This window comes from Cylas formicarius, unplaced genomic scaffold, assembly GCF_029955315.1.
Source record: "Cylas formicarius isolate icCylForm1 unplaced genomic scaffold, icCylForm1.1 PGA_scaffold_4__25_contigs__length_36172078, whole genome shotgun sequence".
NCBI classification, from domain to species: Eukaryota; Metazoa; Arthropoda; class Insecta; order Coleoptera; family Brentidae; genus Cylas; species Cylas formicarius.
The window spans coordinates 19,439,425-19,463,635 of NW_026844334.1; the positions used below are offsets into that span (position 1 = coordinate 19,439,425).

The 24,211-nt window shown below is 32.9% G+C and overlaps 1 protein-coding gene across 4 annotated transcripts in view; it reads right to left on the reverse strand.

The window, feature by feature from the left end:
- The window catches only part of LOC132701227 (EGFR adapter protein-like), a 148,565-nt gene that overhangs the window by 27,032 nt on the left and 97,322 nt on the right, over positions 1-24,211 (reverse strand). The window contains exon 1 of one of the 4 annotated variants that reach the window (XM_060669001.1): positions 19,119-19,465. The exons of the other annotated variants lie outside the window; for them this stretch is intronic. The gene's annotated coding sequence lies outside the window, so the exon portion shown is untranslated. Of the gene's footprint in view, positions 1-19,118; positions 19,466-24,211 lie in introns of those variants that run through there. 4 annotated transcript variants of the gene reach the window in all.

A 24,211-nucleotide genomic window follows, 5' to 3' on the forward strand; every position in this document is an offset into this window, starting at 1 on the left:
CCAAGACTTAATCAGTGGTGATTTTTTTCAGCATACTAACAACTTCATGCGATTGCCTTAAAAAACTGTGTTACATTAGCATAAAAACAACGCATTAAAATTTCTCGGCGTAATCACGCGAACGTTCTCGTCAGATTATGTAGACAGCTAAGAAATAATGAGTATCTATTTAAATTCATTCAAGGCATAAAATTTTAAAATTTTATCTTGGCTGAGTGATCTCCCTCCTTGATGCATATTTATCCCAGTGTGGAAACCGACAGCTGTCTCCTTTTGCTTCCACGTTATGCGGGATCTCGGACGATTTCAATTTCATCAATTTCATCGGGTAATCAAATATCTTTCACTTCGCTTAATCCCTTGTTTGGCGATCCACCTGAGTCACGTCTTTGACTTCCTAAATATTGAAATAAATCTTCCATTCTCCAAGAGACGTCTGACTTTCAAAATAAAGGCTTTTTCCTAACTGGCTAGGTTCGAAAATTATATTGCTACACATGCACACTTAACTCGATATAAACTGTACCTAATGATGGCGGTAATCTAGGCATATCGATCTTCTGAGGCAAATTTTATTTAGAAGGAGACAATTGATAATTGGGTTATTTTCTTTGTCATACATATTAATACTAAGGCAGATAAGTGAAATAAGGGATTGTTTTATATTATTTCTTAATTTTAATCCTTATTTGTTGTGATATATTTAAAGTATTTTTGACGATGAAAATTTCAGGCTAGTGTTAATTAATCAATAGTTGTAAAAATTGTAAATTCTTGTGATTGAAGTTATGTTATGGCAAAAGAATTGTTTTTTTTTTGGATATGTTTGAGGTTCACACTTAAATACCTTCACTGCCAATTTTTCTAGAAGGCAACGAGTAATAAGTAATTAACCAAGATGAAGAAACGTATCATACTATCATTATTACAAGAGCAGTTTCTGGCTTCTGTTATTTTCGCGAAATTCAAGTCGACTGAGTTCTTTTTCTCTGAATCTATTGTCTTGCCAATAAACCACGGATGGTTGATGTCTTTATAGCCGACAATTATAAATTATATAGTAGTATTACCCTTTGTATAGTCTTCGACATGTCAAATTCATTATTTACAGAAAATATTAAATATCTTATCAACTTTCCAATATAATCTGAAGTGATGAACTTGTTTAATACCAAAGTTTCAAGTTTGTAATAGATTCGTCCTTACTTCGCCTTTTCTGTGGATACATTGAGATGTGGAGTTAAGTTGACGTTTCCGTTTACAGTGATTTTGATGTTTGAAAGCTGTTTGCTTATTTGTACATGGACCCTTTTTCCAAAAATCTCCATATTTTTGCTCTATCACGTCATTTTTTTATAGCAATTTTATTAATATGACATGAATATATTTGATCCATTTTAAAATGCTTTTTAAATGATTGTTATGAAATCGAATATGATTTGGACATACTGGATAATATTAGATTTCTCTGGAAAGCAACAGAGTTGGCGCAGACTAGTCGTGCTACTATGTTCGCGGCTGTTGTCTTTGTTGTTGCGTATTTCTAGTGGTCTAGAACATATAAATATGATAAGAAGACATTGTGTAAATAATCCAAATATATTTTGTTATATTTGCAGTAGTAAAGTGGTAGTAAAGCAAAGACAAACTATAACTTTTTTTGTGAAAAATGTATACCACGTTTATTTTGGTCTAAAAATTGGCCACCAAGACAAGTCTCGTGTATCCCAATCTTGACTCTACTATTCGACCAGTTCCTCATGGACCAGATGCACCGATATCTACCGCCACAAAAGAACTAGAATACGTCATATCGTTAGAATCAGAGGAATCTAATACTGACCCACATGACTCAGATTTCACACTAGATTTCAGAGAGCCCAAAGTGTTTAACCAGGAATTAAAACTGACCTCGGATGACCGTTGCACATGCGGTACATTAAAAAGAAACGTATAAAAATTTGAAGAAAATAAACAATCAAGAACAATAGCGGATGCTTTATGGTGACTTTAAAGTGCTGTGCATAGTCCTAGGACAACAGGTGATTATACAAAATTTCCATGCTTTATTTGTAAGTCGGACAAGAGATAGACATTCGACTCAAATAGAATGACCCTCCAGAACAAGCCTTACACTTAGTAGCAAAAATGTATTAAGAGAAATGTACAGAAAGTTTTACTGCCTCCTTTTCGTATCAAACTTCGCTTGGTGAAGCAGTTGGTTCAAACCCTAGACAAAAATGGACAGTGGTTCAAATATTTGTGTGAGCAAATTTCAGCTACATTTGATGCCAATATAAAAGAAGGTATTTATTTTTGTTGGGCCGCAGATTAGAACAAGATAAACATTTTCAAAACACAATGACCAAGTAACTGAGAAGTAACACTAAGGACGAAAACTAAGAAAGTATTGTTTAAAAAATATTGCAACACTTTGGATCGTCTAGGTTATATGAGTGAGTTAATATGAGTTTGAAAGTGCATTTCTTGTTTTCACACTTTTGTCCTGAAAATCTTGAAGCAGTTAGCTAAGGGAGACAGGTTTCACCAAGCCATTTACGGGACGATGATGGCGGACTACTGCTGGATGTTAAAAAGGGTTATGCCCTTAAAATCGCAAAGCCCAATTTCCGGACAACGCAGCTTTCTTTCAAAATACGAAGATTTCACTCAAAAAATTATAAATAAAGTTTGTTTTTCCCTTTTTTGAAAACTGGGATTGATACTGAATAAAAAAATAAGTTGTTTTAGAAATATCGTTTTTCTTTCTTTAATGTTTTCAAAAAAAAAAACTTATGTGACAATTTTTGAAATCAGCTTATCAAAATTATATAAAATCAGTTTTCAAAATGAAAACATCAGTCAAAAGGTTTAATTTTGTAGACCTGTGTTATTAATAATTTTTAAGAATGGCAAAAAATCTTTATTTTATTATATATTGTTGCTCCTAAAATGTCTTAAAATGTTTCCTCCGCTTGTGACAAAATACTTGGAATGTTCGTGCAGTTTGTTTTGATATTTAATTTAGTAAAGGAATTTATAATGAAAATTTTCGTAGAGTGAGATAATGCCCAATACGACGCGCCTAAGCTTAGAGCCAATTATGAACACGGCGCTGACGTCAGTTTAATAAACATTGCAGCGTTCTTTGCATAACAAAACCGTTTTCTCTAAATGGAACCGTTTTTGCCGTGCGGTGTTAAAGGAGGTTCTGTATTTTAAGCATCCTCGTTATTTTGCAAGTCTCGGAAAGGTTAATTTTTATGTCGCACTAAGAAAGTTGGTAAGAATGAATTTTAGTAGTTTTTTGAAAGGCGCGTTTGTGCCTTTCAATATTTGTCTTGGAAAACCACTCACATAACTTTAACATGAAGATGTTTGAAACAACCGAGTTGTATTTAGATTAAACAATAAATAAAAAATTCTAAAACCTGGAAATGACAGGTCCAGTTATTTTAAGTATTTTGCGAGGCTTTATTTATTATTGTTGAATACACAAGAAAGAAGTCTGTCATCAAAACGTTGAGTTGTATCTTCGTAATTCCACATAGTCATAGTTTTAAGCCAAAATTTATGAAATTACTACCAAGCAAGCTTTCATTTCACTTGGAAGATATGAATTATTTTGTAAAAAATTTATACAACCTTACTATATGAAGCTAGTAAGCATTGTTCTTATTCACTGATAAATTAGATGTATTACTGAGCACTATCAATTACTAATTTTATCTACTAGCAACACCACCTGTGATTGCGTTAGGTGCAGTCAGCATCGGTTCAAAAATTGCGGGAGATAACCCATTTAATACTCTTTAATACTCTTTGAATGAAACATGATCTACAATGTTAACGTTTCATTCTTGTGACCGTTAACATTGTTTTGACTTTACAACTAGCGTTGTGGAATTGACCGGTCAATTCTGTTTTATCAATTGACCAGTCAAATGACCGAAATAACTTTAAAAATTCAATAAAATTTATAGTCATTTATTTATATAAATTTGTATTATGTGTATTAAATGGGGTCGATATTTTCGTTGAGATTCCCCGAAGGGCTAAATATCGTACTCCGGTATTCATTGAAGAGGGTTATATACGTAAATTGGACATCACAATCGCATAATAATTTATTATAAAACACATATTATTATTAAATAATTAGATGTTATTTTAAACATTTTGATCGGATTTGACTAGTCAATTAATAAGTGTAAGCCCAGTTCAAGAGTTAATAGTATAATGTTTTAACGTTTTAATGTAACTTAATTCAGCAGCTACTTCTAGAATGGTTTGTGGGAAAATTAAGATACTGTCTCGTATCTTATGCGTCAGTTTTTAGTGTACCGTGCTAACATGTCCACTATTTTTAGTGACTAGGGAACTAGAAACGGCTGATAGAAGTTCCCTCTGTAAACTTGATGGAGCTGTTTCGTAAATTCAAGTTCGTAGGCAACACAAGAGTTATTCAGATAAATTGCCTTGCGAGATAACGAAGAACGAAGACAATGGCAGTGCGAAGTAATGCTGGTGTTATTATAACCTTACTATGGCCAAAATGGAGGTACCTCCACGAGAAAGAACATTTTGATTATGGTTTTATTTTTATTATTACATAACATTACATTTACATTAAACGTATTTTTACAAACATGTTGCTTTATTTGTGTTATTTCTTTATTGTCACGGTGGTAATAAATTTTATTAATGCTCTTTAAATAGGTTCTTATCTTTAAATAATTATTATTACTGATTAATACTTTGCTTTAATTTTTTGTCCACTAATCTGTATATTTAGAATTTTGGTATTATCTGAACTTTCATAAACTTAATATTTGAAATCCTACTTTTGATCAAAATAACGCTTACTATCATATGGAAACTATTTCCACAATTCGAAATTACGACAGACGAATTAACGACAATTAAATCGAAAAATTCAATTAGGCAAAACAGAGCGTCGTGTAATCGCGGCGTCTATGCAAAATGCAATGGCACGGTAGTTCTGGGCTTCCTTTATAAATCGTCATCTTCAGTTAAATCAATTTGTGGCTCACCGAAGGGAGCGAATATTGCTAATAAATTGGATTCTACGGCTTTGGTTATGGAAATGAAGCCACTTCTATAAGTTAAAAGAAAGAATGAAAGGCGGTGTTTTCCGGGTAACAAATTCCCGAACTATTTACCGCGTTCGGTGAGGAAGCCACAGGAATATGAAAATTGTTACTGACTATTAAAGTTAAAATTAAAATAGGTGCAACTAGATTAAATAAATATCCGAATTTCTCATTATATAAAATTAAATTTTGCTTTGATTAATTCATTTTATTAATTATACAGTATAAATTTCGGTTAACAAAAAAAAAGTTTTTCTCAATACACTCAATAAAATACAAGGACGTAAGGTAAAACGGAAAGCCATGCATGTGCGAATTATTTCCTTTAACTTGCTGCACTGCATGCCGAGACTATAATAGACGTGGGAAAGTTTTGCCGCAAAACAAATAGACTCTGAAAACTTAGCAGTATGATTGTTAAATTTCATACATAAATAATGATTTAATAATAATAATAATAATAATAATACATTTATTGTTATAACTATCAAAGTTACATAGAAATAATTACATAACCAAAGTTAAATAAGTGAAATAATGGTCAACAATAGGCCTTGTTAGGGCAGCCATCTAGAAGTTCTAGATACTGTTCAGGCCTCAATTTAACAGCGAAAATATAATAATAAAAAATTTCATAGAATTTATTTGAAAGCGCCAAGCGTAGATACACATAATTCTAAATAAAAGAAAAGAGAAGAAATGGAGGGGGAAGGAAAGGAAAGGAAAGGGCACATGTTTTGTAGAAGAGCTTAATATTAGTGCGTACGTAACAACTGCTTTTTGAAATTGTTCCTAAACGTCGAGTTGGACTGATTAATATCAAAATTAGTAATAGAGTTAATGCAAATGGCTATATTATAGGAATATGATCTTTTAAATAATTCTTTGCGGTGACGGGGTATAACTAGTCGGTGTCTACCGCGCAGATTCAAATTGTGTATTGATATGTTAAGAGTAATTTTTCTGTAAAGATAAAAAGGTAATTTTGTTTTAAGGATGTTGAAATAAAGGGAACTCATTCGTAATTTGCATCGAAGGTGCATATTAAGCCAACCCGACGCAGCAAGGTACGGGGAGATATGATCTCTCCTCCTTACCCCATAAATTAGCCTTAGACAGGAGTTTTGAACATTCTGGACACGGTAACGATCGGACGCATCCAGGCACGGTCCGTACAGAGCACTGCAGTGATTAAATTGTGACAGAACAAATGATTCACACAGCAACTTACGAGTTCCCTGCCAAAGTACATGTCTATTGCCATAAATAAATTTTAAATTAGCATAGGCAACCCTTAGTTTATTAGTAATATGTTCTCTGAAACGCAACTGCGAAACAAGAGTGAGACCCAAGCTTTTGCATGACTCAGAGAGTGGCAATTTTATGTTATTAAGTTTAATTGTTATGTTATACTTTGCATGGGTTACATGATTATCATTTCCAAAGAGTATTACTGAAGATTTATTAGGGTTAAGCTTTAGGAGGTGATCTGTTGCAATGTTAAAGAAATTTGATAAATCAGTATTGATGACATCTTCCGCGGTAGCTATGTCTTGACGAAAAAATGAGTAGTAAATTTGAGTGTCATCCGCATAAAAATGACAGTTGCATTGGTGGAGGGCTCCAATGAAGTTAAAAGTAAAAATAGTGTACAACAAGGGACCAAGAATGCTGCCCTGTGGAACACCTAGGAACGATGACTGCTGCTGATTGTAGACAACCCGTTGTGTCCGACCTGACAAAAAGGAACACAGAAACTTTCGAGCACCTTCGGAGAAACCAACATAATGGAGAATGGCCAAGAGAATTGAATGATTTATCATATCAAATGCCTTACTGAAATCCAACAATATTAAAGCCTTTATCTTTCCATCGTCAGTCGCTCTAAAAATGTCATCAGTAATGTCCAGCATGGCACTCTCACAACTGTGATTAGGTCTAAAACCAGACTGTTTCCCTGGTAGAATATGATTAGAATTTAAAAAGTTTACCATTTGATCGTTCATAATTCTTTCAAGTACTTTAGATAGAACAGGCACTATGCTAATTGACCGCAGGTGACTAAATTCGCTTGGATTGTTTATTTTCGGTAAGGGGATGACTTGTGCCCGCTTCCATGTTGACGGAAAGTACGAATTTAAGATACACTCTTTTACTATTATATGCGTAATGTATGGGGCAATATATGAACCGCAAAGAAGTATTAATGATATATTTATATCATCATGGCCCGCAGCTTTAGATTTTATATTTTTCAGAATGTTGATAATCTGATCTTCCGTGGACAATACAAAGTCAAAGTGATCCGTTCTGTCATTTAACCTATTATTATAATAAAAATTCAGCAGTTCTTGATTGGGGTTATCATTATTTTCCACACTGTTTATAAAAAAATTATTAATTTGATCGACATTATCTAAGTGACTTGGCAAGGTACCCTTGTTACATTTTAAAACATTAAGTTTCCTTAGTTCGTTCCATTTCTCTTTGGCATTACCATGACAAAACTTAGTTCTTAAATAAGCTTTTTTCTCTGATCTAATGGCCGAATTTGTATAATTACGTAATTGTTTGTAATAATCGTAATGTGCTGGAAGTTTAGTCAGTTTAAATTTTTTTAGCGCTTTATTTCTCAGCTTTTGTAGCAGTTTTATGTTTTCTGTTATCCAAGGCGCATAGTTATAGTTTTTATTCTTCCTAAAGCGTTTTAACGGCGCGTGCTTATTAAATAGTTCCAATATGCAAGTATTTAAGAGGTTTAGCTTTTCTTCAATGTCACAAAAATAAAGTAAGTTATTTAACGGTAAATCTAGTAGATCCCTCTTAAACTCCTGAAGATTAATGGTTTTTAATGATCTATAATAAAAACTTAGAGGTTCATTATCTGGCAAGTCTAGACTGAATTTTATGTATGTCAAAAAGTGATCAGCGATGTTATTGTCGACAACCCCTACATCAGACACGTTTTTTACGTTGGTAGATATTAAATCTAAGAGCGACATAGAATGTAATGCAATGCTGGTAGGGTCTTGTATATATTGGTCCATATTGAAAGTAGAAAACACAGAAGTTAATCTAGTTCCAAGATCAGTATTTAGATTAAGCATATTGATATTGAAGTCACTACAGCATATTAAGTTATTATAGTCCGAGTATATATTAAACAAGGATTCCTCAAGGGTATTAAAAAATTGTGATACGTCAGTATTAGGTGGCCTGTAAACAGTACCCACCATAAAGGTTCGATTATTTAACAGTCCTTTAACCCATATGTATTCAATATGCTCAAGACAAGCAGAGGCCAAAACTTCACACCTTAAATTATTTTTAACGTTCACTCCCACACCGCCTCCGCGCCTGTCCAGACGATTGTGATGCAGAAAATTATAATTCGGAATGCCTACCATCTGATCAACCCCCACACCCAGCCACGTTTCAGATACACCAACGATATCATAATTGTTACTCAATAATTGGCTTAGAAAATAGTCAAAATTGACCAGCAAGGACCTTACATTAACATGTGCGGCACAAAAATTAAGATCCATTGAGAACTAAAGGAGGGAAGGTTAGGAAGGAAGGAAATAGTTATCAAATTCAAACAAGCAGTGGAAAGTACGAGGGTACCAAAACCAATAAAGTTGGTGCTGCATGTAACCTAAAGTTAATTTGACGTGTATTATACAGAAACATATAAATACTGAAAAAAGCCTGTATCGTACATGTGGCATATGTGACATGCCTAAATTACAAGATATAAAAACTATTCTTCGAAAAGTATATTATAATTGACTAATCTCATGGTGGTAAAGTATTTACTAACAAGCTGAGAAATGTGAGGTTAACACTGCTTATCACTAAGATTAATAACGAAGAAAAAAAAGCAAGCTATTATAATTTGATACACAATTAATTTCTGTAAAGTTGGAAAGAAAAAAAAATAGCTGTGAAGTGAGGTGAAACGTAGCTACATACAGTTATTCCTTGATTTGGTCGGTGATTTGGTATATGTCGTCCTCATCCTGAACACGATACACCTCACCACGGCATTTAATGTAAATATTGCCGTTAAGACACCACACGCTTTTTTCGGAAAATTTTTTAACCGCCACTTTAAATAGGTGCAACCGTGATTGGGTAAGGTCCTCCTTAACTACGATGCCAGAGTTTCTAAGTGCTTTACGATGTTTTCACACCATTGCACGAGCGTCAGCACTATGGAACTGAATTAAAATAGCCGGCGGCTTGTTTACTATCGCATTTTTTGCTCCTACTCTATAGCAGTTTTATATATCATTGTTGTCAATAGTAATGTTCATCTTTTGTTGAAATACTTTCTTTACGGTGTTCAAAATATTCTCATCCTTTTCGAAATGGACACCGAAAAGACGAATATTCGATCAAGTCGTTGTTTTAAATCCTTATTTTCCTGCGCCATCCTATTCACCTCTTTGCGCAAATTGGACACTTCGCTCTCAACCCTCTCTATTTTTGACACAATTTTTTCTTCGAGTTTGGCAAGTAGAGATAGAGATACTTTGGTTTTGCTTGGAGCAGGGGAAATGCAACGGGAAGAAAATTGAATAAAAAAACAAGAAAAAATTGTGCTAGCTTAAGGTTTGATGCGAAAAATCTTTGAAAATTGGGCTCCAAAATGAATTCCTCCATCAGCGTCTTAAAAACCAATTTATTTTATTCTTTACTCTGCGAAATATTAGTCCTCATTTTATAAAAGTACCTTGACCCTTTCTGCAATAAATTATATTATCAGATGTCTAATGTTTATTAACGACCCTCTCTGAATATTCATATGCTTCTTCATGTGCATGTTGTATAAAATTTTGCCCGCGGATGTTTAATTTAATAATTTGATGCCTTAACACCAGCATTTAAGGCAGTAATTAGATATACTATATATATATATATATATATATATATATATATATATATATATATATATATATATATATATATATATATATATATATATATATATATATATATATATATATATATATATATATATATATAAGCATTCAATACTGAATGCTTACATATTATTACCATTAATAGGCGTCTATAGTTTCTTTTGACAACTGTACACAAGGGGACATAGTGATCATTTCGTTGAAACATTATTTTCCTCTGTTTTTCAATTTTTCGAAATCTGTATTGAACATCACCGGGTTGCTGAATTTTTATAAAGATTTTTGTTAGTCAATGTGGATCATTCGCGTATTTAAATCTGCAGGAAATTGCATAATTGCACACAAATATATTTAGTTAGTTAAATAAGAACAAACGTTGTTCAGATTTTCACCTAAATATATTTAAATGACAGCTGAAAAATTTTGATAAAGGCACGGTGTTGCCGAAACAGCTATCATTTTCATCAAGTAAAAGCCACTTCAGTACAATAAATGTATTTAGTGCAGGTTCTAAGTTTTTGCTAAAAAGGTTTCGATTCGATTTGGATTAAACAACCTACATCAAAATACAGAACTAGATGGGTTGGAACTTTTGATTAGCTTTCGTCTTTGGACGTTGGCAAGTAGCTGTAGAGTCGTGCAGGCGGAGGTTCTTTGTAGTTTGTAGTAGCTGAATTTAATGGTTTTACATCACTTCAGTGGTCAAACTGCATTATTTTATCATTTCAGCACCAGGACAAATGTAACGCGTTTCTAGAATAGTTATGTTGTAACATATCCACTTTAACATTTTAAAATATTTCCAATATAATTCAACAATGACAATTATCACTATACTTGCAATATATATAATTATTTTTCAGATCAAAATGAAACACATTGTACCATGCATGTATTTTATGTGCAAGACTATAATGACGGTACTGAGGGAATGAGTTTTAATACTAAACAACTTTTTCTTAACCGAACTTAACATTACAATAACAACTTAATAATAAATTTGTGACCGAAATAATGAGAAAGCGCACAGCACACAATAATTTAATTGTTCTGATTTCTATTTCCCATTTCTGTCTTCCATTATTTTGCATTTTTTTCCTTAGAAACTAGTAATTACGAACAAAAGAAACCCCCTTCGTGTTCATGGCTCGGTCCATAACAAGAGCTGTTCAATATGTCTTTCTCTGGTCCGGAAAACTTTAATAATATCCGAAAAGCTTGTAGTCTTGGTCTGTTTGAAGAGTTCTTCAAAAAGAATTGAGACTTGTTGAGACCGACCGACGCGACGGTCTTCGACAAATTGGCGTTAGAGTTTCTGACCTCTCGTTTCCGCGTCGCCCACACAACAGATTTACTAAATTAAATTAAAGTTACTCTTGAATATATTTTCGTGAAGCGGACGATAAATAATTTATTGTCGGAGGAGAACTTACAGTGCCTACTCGTGTTTTACAGACGACTGCTTTATGTTGCGGCAAATAACAATTTCAAATGAATTCTTTGGAATCTTGGAGTTGAAATCGGTCGCCCGTCCACTTCAGGTGATTTGCGTTATATGTCGTGTTTATATGGCATGCCAGTGAAATGCGTTTCATATACTGCGAGCCGCGGTCGATGAACGAAAATTTAATGGTAAAGTGTACGGCCAAAATCTCATTTGTAAAATTAAACGATCGCAACTACTTTATTTATACCACAACATTCGCAAAAGTAAAAAAAAACTTCATACAATGGGTTACAAACCGGAAATAATATTGAGACACCGGAAATAGCTAAGCCTGCTTAAAAACGCATTCTCAAATCCACGTAATTTACACTGATTTTTGTGAAGAGTTTCAACAGAATCGCTATATGTTATTTGTTATTTCATACTGAACAAATTCGGCTGACTATGTGCAGTGGTCGAACCGTAACAAAAATATTGGCTCCTTCCTGAATCCCACAAGGATATATTTTCGGCCAATATTTATAAATAGCATCCTCACTGAGGTTTTGTGTTTGCTGTACGCTGATGATTTGAAAATAATTTGTAAAATTAATAGAATATTCCAACTAGAAAAAAAGGGAGTATTCATTTTCATATTTTTAGAGTGATATATGATGAAAAGTTGTAATTTATGTCCCATATTTGCGTCATTCTGAAGAAAAATTACCTAATACCATACAGCGTACTCCTCTGTAGGGAGATTATTCACTGTGAATGTCAAGTTAATCATATCTTATTATCACGTGGAACTTAATTCAGTGGTTACCAAATACTGCACAATTTTTTTTTTGTTCCAAGTATTGAGTCTAGAGACTTTTTCAAGTAGCTAAATTGAATTTGCAATACCTTCAACGAAAGCGGTGATGAATGTGACATGTTTAGCAGGTAGATTCACGTAATGTATTATTATATACGAGCTTTAAATTTAAATTTATAGTTTTTTGTTGTCCATTGTCATTGTAATATTTTGAATTTGAGTGACTGTAAATTATTAAATAAATAATATACAAGTTATGATTTCAAAAGAAGAAGGTATACTAATGACACTAGCGTAACGCAAATCTGGTAACAAAAAACAAATTTAATAATGATTGATGTACAAAATGGTTTTGAAATCTGGGTTGGTTCAACTTTAATAAGAAGTAAAAAAATCATCATGAAATGCATTAAGATATTGATTAGTTGTGCCCTGTGTCCTAGCCGTAAGTATGTACAGGACCTGCCAACTAACTAACTAACAAACTCACAAACTAATCATGTCAACAACAAGCAATTAGCACGAGGCCCAATATCCTAAGATAAAATTTGAAAGGCATTCTCGGAATATTGCAGCACAATATAATTAATCAAAATTAAACAACTACCGGATTGGTTGTTGCACAATGTAACCAAGTGGTTTCAAAACCACAAATTGACAACTACCAGCACGCATTTGTTTACCGTCGCACCGTCCAAAACCTACTTGATCAGAATTCAAAAATATTCTAGCAACATATCAAGTTTGTCGTATTTTTGAAAAGAAAATTTAAGTTCTTTTCAATAATTCGATAATGTTATGTTTGTACCGTCAATTTCTACGTAAAAAGTGAATAGAAAACGTTTTCATAGAAACACAACATTTTCTATAGCAAAAAAGTTAGTGTTTTTTTACATTCACATTTTCAAAAAACATCCTTTAACTCTGATATCCACCTGCAGCTTTTACCAATCAGCTTTTTAGAAGAATTGTTGTCAGTTTTTGAAAGGTGCGTTTTCTTTTAAACTTGTTCAATTTGGCCCATCCTGCATACTGACTCGTGTTTTACACTGGACGCCAAAAATTTTTTTGCATGTTTCGTGTTACTTTCACTGAACACGTCAATCAAACCTAGACAAATAATTAACAATTTATTTCTCTGAAGTACCGTGCATTGTGCAAACAAAACAAAGCGATAGTGAATTGGCCACCGGACTTCCAGAGGGGGAAAATGAAACGGCAGAAACGAAATAAAAAATCCTGATTTGTAAGTTGTTTAATGAGTTTATTATGAAGGGTCCATTGTATACGGTCATGTTAAACGAGCGAAATATGCAAATGAAAAAATTTTAATTTTAAACGCACTGTTTTCCAGGCTTTGTTCCAAGAGAGAAAATCACATTATGAAATATGGTCGAAGGGTGGAAAGTGTTGCATTAGCATTGTTCCCCGTGTTATTCATGTAAGAAGTAAATTCCTCTGAAGCAGCACAGACAGTGTCTAAAATAACAATGCACAAAATGGAAAATTTAAACCAAATTGAATCAGCCTTTCGGTTATCGTTCTTTGCTGCTAGGACGCAACGTTGTTACGTGCATTATTTTCTACGCTGAGGCGCTTTACTGCTGGTTCAAGTATTAGTATACAATATTTTATTGTTAGGTAATGACCGTGTTAGGCGAAACTTATTCGTTTCGCATGGAAAATGGTTCAGGGATGTTATTATTGTTGTGAATCTTTGGTTACTGGTACGCTAAACTAGCACAGAGCGGAATGGGAAATTTTAACATACGCCACATGATGTATAACATAGTAGTGGGTTACACAATATTTCAACGAATAGGTTGGTAGAGCGTACTGTGTTTCATGATATTTAATATTCGTATAATTATAGACTTTGCGATTTGCCTTCTAGATATCAGTGCTATGCTAAAGTCTATGGAAAAATATAAAAAAGACCGATTAATTTCTTAATACCTATTAAATTTAAAAATTTGTATATAAATTGATGTATTGGGGAAACGGATGATCCTACGAGTTTGATAAAAAAGTAAATCTAATAGAAAAAAAGCAAAGGGAAAATGGTGTAAATAAATTTGAGTTTTTGTCATCTCGATTTTTGAAACCCGTTTTCTGGAAAATTGCAAAAACTCTTAACGCTAATAAGAATGAGGCGATTGCAAGAGCTTATGTTGCCAACAAATAGCGCTTTCTGACATGATCGCAGAAAATAATCATTTTCTAAAAAAAAAAGACTGCATATACATTTTTTGAGTTATTAGATAGTCAAACAAAAGCTCAATAACCCAACAAAAACCGCACTTAAAGTAAAAAAAAAAGTTGAATTCTGGCAATCACTTATACTTTGCGGTAACTTAATTGTTATCAACTGTTAATGCCCTCTCCCGTTTTCAAGTCCCACTTAAATTTTCATTGGAAAATTACCTAATTTTTAATATCAATCATATGAAAAATTCCCAGAGGCTATGACCACAGAGGCGTCATTGAGGGACCCTATAGGGAAGCTTCGGACCGAAACCGTCCGGATTCGGTCTCCAAAGGACAGCGCAGAGCCAGATCAACTCCCCGATAGATTGAGAACAGCCCTCTTTAATAGAAGACCCAGTGTAAGGTGGATGTCAAATATATTTTTCCAAAATGTAATTAAATCTATACCCCTTTTGAAATATTAATTAGTCGAGCTAGCTCATATACTTGGCAATATGTATGATACAACGGAATATAGATATTTAAGATGTATCACAAAACTTGCCGAGTGCGAACCGTTCCCTTATTATTGGTGAAACCTTGCGATATTGATGTTTGATTTCGCAAATTGTGGATTTTTTGTTAGCTCATCCACCGCACCTATGTAATTTTTTTACTAGTTTTTAAGAAAATACAAACAAATCCTATTTATTATTGAGCTCAAGTAGAAAATCCACCGCCACACAGTTCGATGAATGAGGCGACAAGCAAACTAAAACTTAAACTAGGATAAGATGTAGAGACCGTATTTATGTAACACAAAAATCTTTCTAGCGACTCGACGGTCTATTTTTCGCGAGTTAAATGGACCCCATATAATTTGAGAACATCAATAAAGATCTTATAAAATTTATTATGTGCCGCCGGGCGTTTTTCGCATTCGGATGAGATTTTTCCCGCTTTTAAGACATCGCCCTTTCTACTAAATGTTATAGATCGAAGATTTGAGTTCTGGTGAAAAGTTAGATTAATGCTGGAAGGCCGCTAGCAACTGAATTCTAATATTCCCTAATGAGTCGAGAGCGATTTATGAAGCTAAGTTATCAGCATAAATAAAATTACAAGAAAAACGCCGATACACATACAATTTAAATTACAACGTAATGAGTTCTTATGTTGATGGTGTGGAGATAAATACGGTAATATGTCGTTTCTACCACTATAATTTCATATTCAATGTAGAAGTTTGGACAAGAGATCAACAACTATTGTCACTAGAAAAATCAGTACATTTACTATAGCCAATTAAAATCATTTTTTGTTAGTCGAAAATTCCATAATACTGTCATAATATACTGCTTTATTCACTAGCTACGATCGTACATAAAAAATGCGCGCTATTCTGGGAAATATGCAAATAGATTGTTCACTTTCTGTTGTGTAAGATAAAGTAAAGACTAGAGCTAACTGGGAAGTAATAATCAATAACAACTGTCATATAGTTGGAACAAACATATTTTCTAGGAACGAGTTAAAAAAAAGTTTTTTAAAGCTCATTTTTATTTATTTTACTGCTATTTGCTTAATATTTAGGGTAGAACGTCAATAATGTTACTAAGACATATAACTTGCGAAGGAGTAATAAAAAAAAAAGATTTGTGATTGACTGACTGCCCGTAACGTTGATTTTAAAATAAACGTCCCCATTAAATGAACACCTAAACTTCAAGCTAAATTTAAAGCTTTATTACGCCATCATCCGGCTGAAACTGTTGGGGATTATTTTTGTTGTTCGAAAAAAAAAACTTAGAAAATATAAAATGATCTTCCACCATTGGGAAGTTTTTGACACCGGCACAAACAATATTGTAAGCTAGTATATTACAAAAGAAAACGGCTTCTTTTTATCCATGTGCTATTCTATTATTTGACATTTCGCAACAATAGCCTAGTTCTCAAGAGGTCCGGTCATTGTGTCTCATGCGATCCAAAATGTGGTCAAATACGATTATTAAGATTGTGCAGTCACACGTTTCCTTTTATTTGCGAATCATATATTCAGGTCGTCAATTATTTCGTTGTTAACGGTTCGAAGACTGAAAAAGACAGTTTTCGGTCCCTTCATTACTCCATTGTCACATTTTAAGAGGAAAAAAATAGGGTCCTCATCCTCCGGACCTTTATTCATCTGTTCCCTTCGGGGGTTCTTTTATCAAACCTCTGTAAATAATCTTTTGAAGAGTATTGAAATGTAGCTCGCAATGCCAGATGTTTTGTATCAAAAGGTTCATTAAACCACAAGTTAATACTTTTTCCATTTTTAAGTGCATGACTAAATGGGCGGAGATTTAGAGATTTTTCATTGAGTCCAAAGGTGTCGTTCAGGTAGTGATGACGGTATAATATATCCGCTTTTGCCTTGACAATAGATCGAATTCACTTCAAGTATTTTATGCACGTACTATTTATTGATCTTTCTTCAAAGTTGAAGAAAAAATAGTAAGCAGAAAACTGCAGATTATAGGATCTTATTGTCCCAGCTCTTTAATATTACCATTAGCTTAAAATAAATGTAGAGCAAATTGTCAATTTATAAATAAATATAAACGTGCAGAGAAAAAAATAATGAAAATTAATTTTTGCTAACGCCATTGTCGGAAAACGTGTAAAATTGGCCCACAATAGCAAGTATTTCAAATTTCTGATAGAGGCATAAAACCGAGCCCCAATAATTAACAATATAGATATTTGTTATAGACAAAATAAAAGGAAAATGCAAATCGGGAGAAATCAGAAGAATAGAAGCGAAGCGATATAATTCGAATAGTTCATTTGTAGCTTCTAGTTTTACTTGGGTCAATTTTACTTCTTATAAGTTCTTCCTTTACCAATATATTTCAGTTACATAGATTTCGATATCTGGAAAAGAGAACAACATTCAATTACATTGACAGGGAGGGGCTTTGGTTCATCATTATGTTATTTTACCAAATTTTACCAAAATTTACCCTAATTTCTACCATAGTTTGTTTGAAGGAAGATATGCTAATTTTATTATTTGTAACTGAAGCCTACAAGTAACAAAATACATGTTCCATTAAAAATAAACTTGTATTACTAAAACATGATCGCAGATATTTGTTAATATTTGAAGAAGGAAAAGAGGAAAATTTACAGTAACAACCACTTCCAGAAAATGACTAGGTTGCAAGTTGGGTAAAGTAGGAAGGAAAAATTCACCTACAAATTATTTTTCAAAATATTATACCGTAACAAACCGGTATCTAAGTCATTTTCATAGTATCTCGCTATTAGTTAAGCGGATTGTATAAATATGTTTCCGTTATCTCATGGCACATGTAAAAACGCAATTAATTTGCAATGAATTAACTCGATATGCTATAAATTGGTTGTGCAAAATGTCTGCTATCGTTTGCTTCTTTTTGCAAGTCGGGTTATATTCTCCACGTCATTTCCTCGTAACTAACCACGTATTTAATATACCGATTTTCAATTCATTTCACCTGTCGTCCTCGTTACTGTCCCAAAATATTTTTCAAATACTCCAGTGGGCAATACGTGAATTATTTTAATGGTAAGTCCACTCTGCAAATCGGAAGGAAGAAGACATCCTAGCGACAATGTCCCAAAAAGTGATCGGTTGCTACCATTAAGCCGCAATGGCGGAAGTAGTTAAATCTTTTAACATGATGTTTTTTCCCGCTGCATCAAAAGTTTTTTTTAGTGTACGGTTAAAGTTCATCATACTAATGCTATTCGGTCAAGTGCCAAAAAATCGTTTTATAAAACGGTATAGAGCCTTACTTCCAAAACTAGATATTTTGTTGGTGATAAGGAAAGTTAAACCCGGAGAGAAAACTTAAAAAAAATAACTATAGCATACGTTGGTGCTGAACCTATAAATTTCTTTAGTATATGAAACTGAAGAAATTATTTAAAGAAATTTAATACAAACGCGTAAAATAAGTTAATTCAAATTCAAAGGACTTATTTTATTTCGGTTAATTTCCAATTATCTGTGGGGCTTAAAAATATTAAAATCAATTCAATTATTAACTTTGTGTTAGTTAAAATAAAGCGAATTTTATTCAGCAATGGAAATATTTCTTATTTTATTACTTATAATTATTTATTTACAGCATTTATTCAGTTAGTTTATTATTATGAAAATGAAATTATGTTTCCTAGAATACGACCATACACTTTTATTCAATGTGCTATACAGAAATGTAATATATCACACACCAAAACGTTTGTGTTTAAAATTATTCTCTGGTATGCCTGTCAAATGTTCGCCTGCACATCAACCTAAAATTGAATTGCAATCGCTTTTTAAAACAGGAATTTTTCGAAACAATGCAATATTGGACCATACATCATATACATCAATGCACAAATATTTTTTCATTTTTCGACAACAGAGTACAGATCATAATTATTTTTTGGCGCACTGTCTAATACTGATAACGAAATTTCAGTAAAAAGGATTTTAATTGATATTGCGAATAAATTTACTACGGTGGCAAAGATTCTAAGCAACAATGAAGCAGCCTGTGGCAAAATTCATACAAATTATGCAAAATATTTGCGTAGAGGTTCAACGATAATTAAAAAGAGAAACCTACCTGGCATCTGTCCGTCAATATCCCACAACGCACGCCTTATTCACTTCTTTCGGTCGAAGAATTCGTTAAAACAAATACTGTTTAGAAACTGTATACAGCCTGCAACTGTTTTATGTCGCACGTACAATATTTTCACAAGTTAGCCTTGACTAACCAACGAGTTTGCCAACGCAAGTATTCGTCCATATAAACTGCCCACCAGAGTAAAGAATGAGGAATTTTTAAGATGCAGACTACCTTCGCGTAGGTGACTTCTGTTTATAATTATTTGGACGGCTTGACGTGGTCACTGACACTCTTCCGAAGGCAGGGATCTTCTTTTTCAATACGTTAATGAATTCGTACTTTGCAAACCTGAGAAAAATATGTAAACAACCGTTACTTTTAGGTCAAAGTGAAGGGGATACTGGCGGTAACTAGCAGCAAATGTAAAATATACGCTTTAATGCGAATAAAATGCGATTAAAATAGGTATAGGTATGTGCAGTACCCATAGTGACATTGATCGAACAAAGTCTATTTTCTACCATAAAGATGTTGCAATTCCAAAAACATAAACAAATAGGTTTTTATCAGAATTGCGATTTACTGGTTTATTGAAAGCTTAGGCGGACTTTTGTTGAAGAGCAGAAATACATAGAATAACGAATTATTTTGAATCTCCACAAAGTATCATTATTCTCTCATTAAAACTTTAAGCCAGTAGCAATTGTTTATTGTTATATATATGTTTATAATCTGCTTATGATTATTATTTTACACACTCGTTTCAGCAACTGCAAGTTTTTCAAAATTAAAAATTCATTTCGGCTTCCTTTGGCATTATTTGTAGATGGATCTAGTTGACGACCTAACTTCAAAATAGGTTCTCTGAAAATGATATACGTCCCACTAAAAAAGAAACAACAGGACAGTTTTATTAGATGCAATAAAACGAAAGAAATCTACGCAATAAAACGACAATAGGCCGTAAATAGTTTATTAGTGGAAGCTGAATATAAACAGAATGCCTTTCTAGGAATAGCACCTGGAATCTATTTAAGTTAAGATTACTCATATTAGGTATAAATAAAAGCTGCAGCTCTTTTTATGGGGATTATGAAATTTCATAGGAATTAGTAAAAAATTCCGACTCTTATACAGGAACGAAAATTTTTAATTTATTACACATTTTAATAACATATTTCGTTTATTACTTGTTAATAAGGTTTGAGATTTCTTTTCATTTTCAAATGCGAATAACTTTTCTAAACCTAATGAATAACAACTTCAGATTTACTCTAACAGCAGATGATTAAGTTGGAAATGCGTACTTATACATAAGTTCATATTTGTCCTATAATAAGATCGAAGCAACTATTTTCTAGATGGCAGATACGAATCAGCAAGAATACAAAGTAAACTCCCATCACTGTCAATTTTTCTTAACAGCAAGCATGAAGCTTAAACTCCAAGGGCTAGAAAAAAAAGTATAACGGAGTCGGCAAATAGTAATGCCTGTAGCAAGAGTCGGTGGAGTAAATTTTATTTTATCCCACGGGACATCATGGAACCACTAACGGATTTGTGATTTCCCCTGGAAATGACTTGAAACCAAGTGACTGATCCTGAACGCCATTTCATGTTCCCCGATTCTTGACTGATGGCAACACGCAGCATCCATTATGGATTATCCACCTGGCCTTTTAACTCCCCTTTACATACGTCAATCACAGGCTGATTAAAGGACACATCCAGAGGTGAGATAAGTGCAGAACATGCAAAGTCGCTGGCTGTTATGACAGCGCATTTATTTTGTTTCGAGATTTTGAGTTTCTATAAGTGCCATCCTATTCAAAGTACCACTGGCATCTCAGTAACTGTTAGATATACGAAGTCGGTTAGGTGTTGTGAATTTTAGTGATCAATCTAAATCCGTGTATCGGTGATTAATTTTTTTCATTACAAGATAAAATTTGAAATCATCGTCGTAGCAAATAATTTTCAATCTTCGAAATAAAATAGATATTTATAACCCTCTTACAATTACACAAATGTATATAAACAAAAAGCAATATTTACCCTTATTACTTTTGGTTAATTTGTTTTTAAAACTTTTCGTACATTGAGCTTTGCCTAGCCTAAAAAAATATATTCTTAGACTAGTTTACAATCGCAAATATTAATCTCGTTTAAAATTCTAATGCTAAAATTGGTTTTGCTTATATTATACCAAATTTTGAAATGTTCGATTTCTTGGTACTCAGCGAATTACTCTGTATATTAGAAACCGTGAGGTGTTCTACTTTCTGTTATCCTATATTTTTATTACTTGAATTGGGGCGCAAAGTTAGCTCACCTCCCGGGGTGAGCCCTGGGTAACGCTAAAGAGCTAAAAACAGAAATGGTTGCTGGACTTAAACAGAATTTCCCCAGTTTTCTAGAAATACAGCAGAATGAATATTAAATCAATGCTGACCCATACGAAATAAAAAAAAAAACTTTTTTTAACAACGGCTTGTAGAAAACTAAACAAGGTGCTTTGATTCTACTTATAAAAGCAGCCAATAGTAAAATAAAAAGTTTTTGAAAATTATAGTCTCTAACTAGTTCAATTAGAAGTAATTGCTTCAATATTTTGCTGCAAACCAGGTCGCGATTTATGATGTTTCATTAAACTCGTATCTCGCTAAAATAAATAACAAACGAGCATATATATACGATTACAATCTCGTTTGTTGCGAATGTGACAAACTTATGAGTTTAATTACGGTAAATGGCAGGAGCAAAAAATCTTTCAGTGCGCTTTCGTTAATTTAATACGTTTCAGGTGATTCAGCTCAGCGGTCTATGACAGATCCTTGCTTTGCGGTTTTTAATGCTTATACCTATATCTATCGATCATCAAGTAATTTAAGACACAACTAACCGTTTTTTGTGTAGTTTTGTATTATTCTTGGGTATGGCGATCACTGATGTGAATCCTGCGCAATAAGTTGCCACTTTAATGGTCGCATAAAACAAAATTACTACAGGCTAAAATACTGCTAGAAAAGTATTTGAATAAATTACCCGCATATGCGCCAAGCATTTGCGAGTCATAACGATTCTCAAGAATGCCGAAGTCGCTTTGAGTAAAGTATGTTATGGGCTTTGGTGTACACATCTTAGGCACATGATGCGAAACTTATCTAAAGTGACTTTCTCTAATTAAATTAATTGCAAAAATTGAGTTTTTGAAAGAATTTTAACAAACGCTTTAGAAGTTGCTTAAACTGATAATATATCCCCAAAAGAACGTCACGCTTCCAGTTCATGACTTTTCGGACAGCCCATCATTATTAATTAACTATTAGGTTTTATCCTTATGTTTTTCTGTTGTGATATAAATTCATGACATTGACATTCAATTTGGATTCAATAAGTAAATTGAAGTTTAATATACAAAGAAGAAAGAAAGAGTAATATGACTGAATCATTAAAGCTATTAAATTGTACTCGCGGAATTACTTGAAAATCTTGTATAGCTAAATTAATAATTATACATTAGGACATAAATAACTAAGAAATGAAATTACGTTTAAAAATGGATACGGAAAATGCGGTTTTTGACAGTTTTAATGTGATTAAAAGACATTAAGAAACAAATCAATATTAAAAGCAAAATGGAAAAGTCTGACTAATAATAAACACAGATGGAATAACAGTTAACATGCTAAAAAATCAGAAACAATAGGACACAAGATTGCTAAAATTATAGCTCAAATTTTAAAATATCGGAGCTCTCCTGACATAAGAAGGGATACTTAAATGTGAAGAGTTGGGATCTATTAATAAAGTTCCACCTTATGTTCTTCGTAAGCAAGCAAGATTAGAAGATGTTATTTTATTATTAAAGTTATATCCAGAGCAGAAATTGACTTATTTGCTTTTAATGAAGGTATCACATGGTCTGATTGGAGATTCTATATTGTATAGATACAGTTAGGAAGTTAAATCAATTCTATAACCTACATAAATTTATTGATATAGGTTGGATAATTGATGCGAATCCCGCATTATTAGTACATAATAAATAAAACAGCAAAAGAATCGAATCCACCAGGAGGTATAACCTTAAATATTTGAAAAAAAATTGCAATTTATCAAACAATAATTGCTAGACATCTTATCTGCCGCACATCGTTGTGCAAATATACATAGGTACAAATTTATAAAAAGTTTATCTAAAATAATTTGATTTTTATTATTAAGTAAAAGCCTGAATATGTAGGTCTGAATACGATTAAAATTTGTACTTGTTTTGTTATTGAAATTTCACTAGCAAATGATATTCACAAGGATCAACTATGCAACTATTGGATACATTGTTGTCTGAAGGTGCGATAATTTTAGCAAGGTCCCATACTTCAACTTAACGGATGGTTCCGTATCAATAAATGCATTGTTTTACGTGTGAATGTGGGGAATGTGATCTCCTCGCCGGTACCGTCAGCAACACGATCGAAAGACTGGTCAACGACCCGCTAGCTCTTCGTCTGTTGTTTCAGCGTTGCCGCAATTGATCTGAATTAAAAGTAGGTTGCATTTCTTCTCAATTACATTGCGCCGTGATTTGGGCTTTTTCCATATTGACGACCGGTGGCCTTGATTGCAGTTTGTTCCAGTTCCTGGATAACTGTTCCCTTATACCCAACATGGTTCATGAATTAGAAATGAATGTAAAAGAAACATATTATAGATTTATTATCTATTATTCAACTAAGTCAACCCAACTATTGGCTCCAACTAAAAATAATTATAATAATATCGTCTATTATATCTAGGAGAAATCTTCATTATAAGAAAGAAGATTGCTAACAAAGAAGTGAAAAAATAGTTACGTGGTTAGAAAAAAAATAGGAAAACGTTGTAGGGGTAAACTTAGGTATGTTTATGAACCATAGAATTAAAAAAGTATAAAAAGAAGTTAAGGTTTAAGTCGATGCTATATCGATAAGTTCAGCCAAAAACCAAAGTTAGAAAGAGAAAAAGAGAGAACAATAACAAAAAGTAATATTGGAATACTTACAATTTTAAGATGAGTTATTAGTCTATATAAATCATTATGTGAA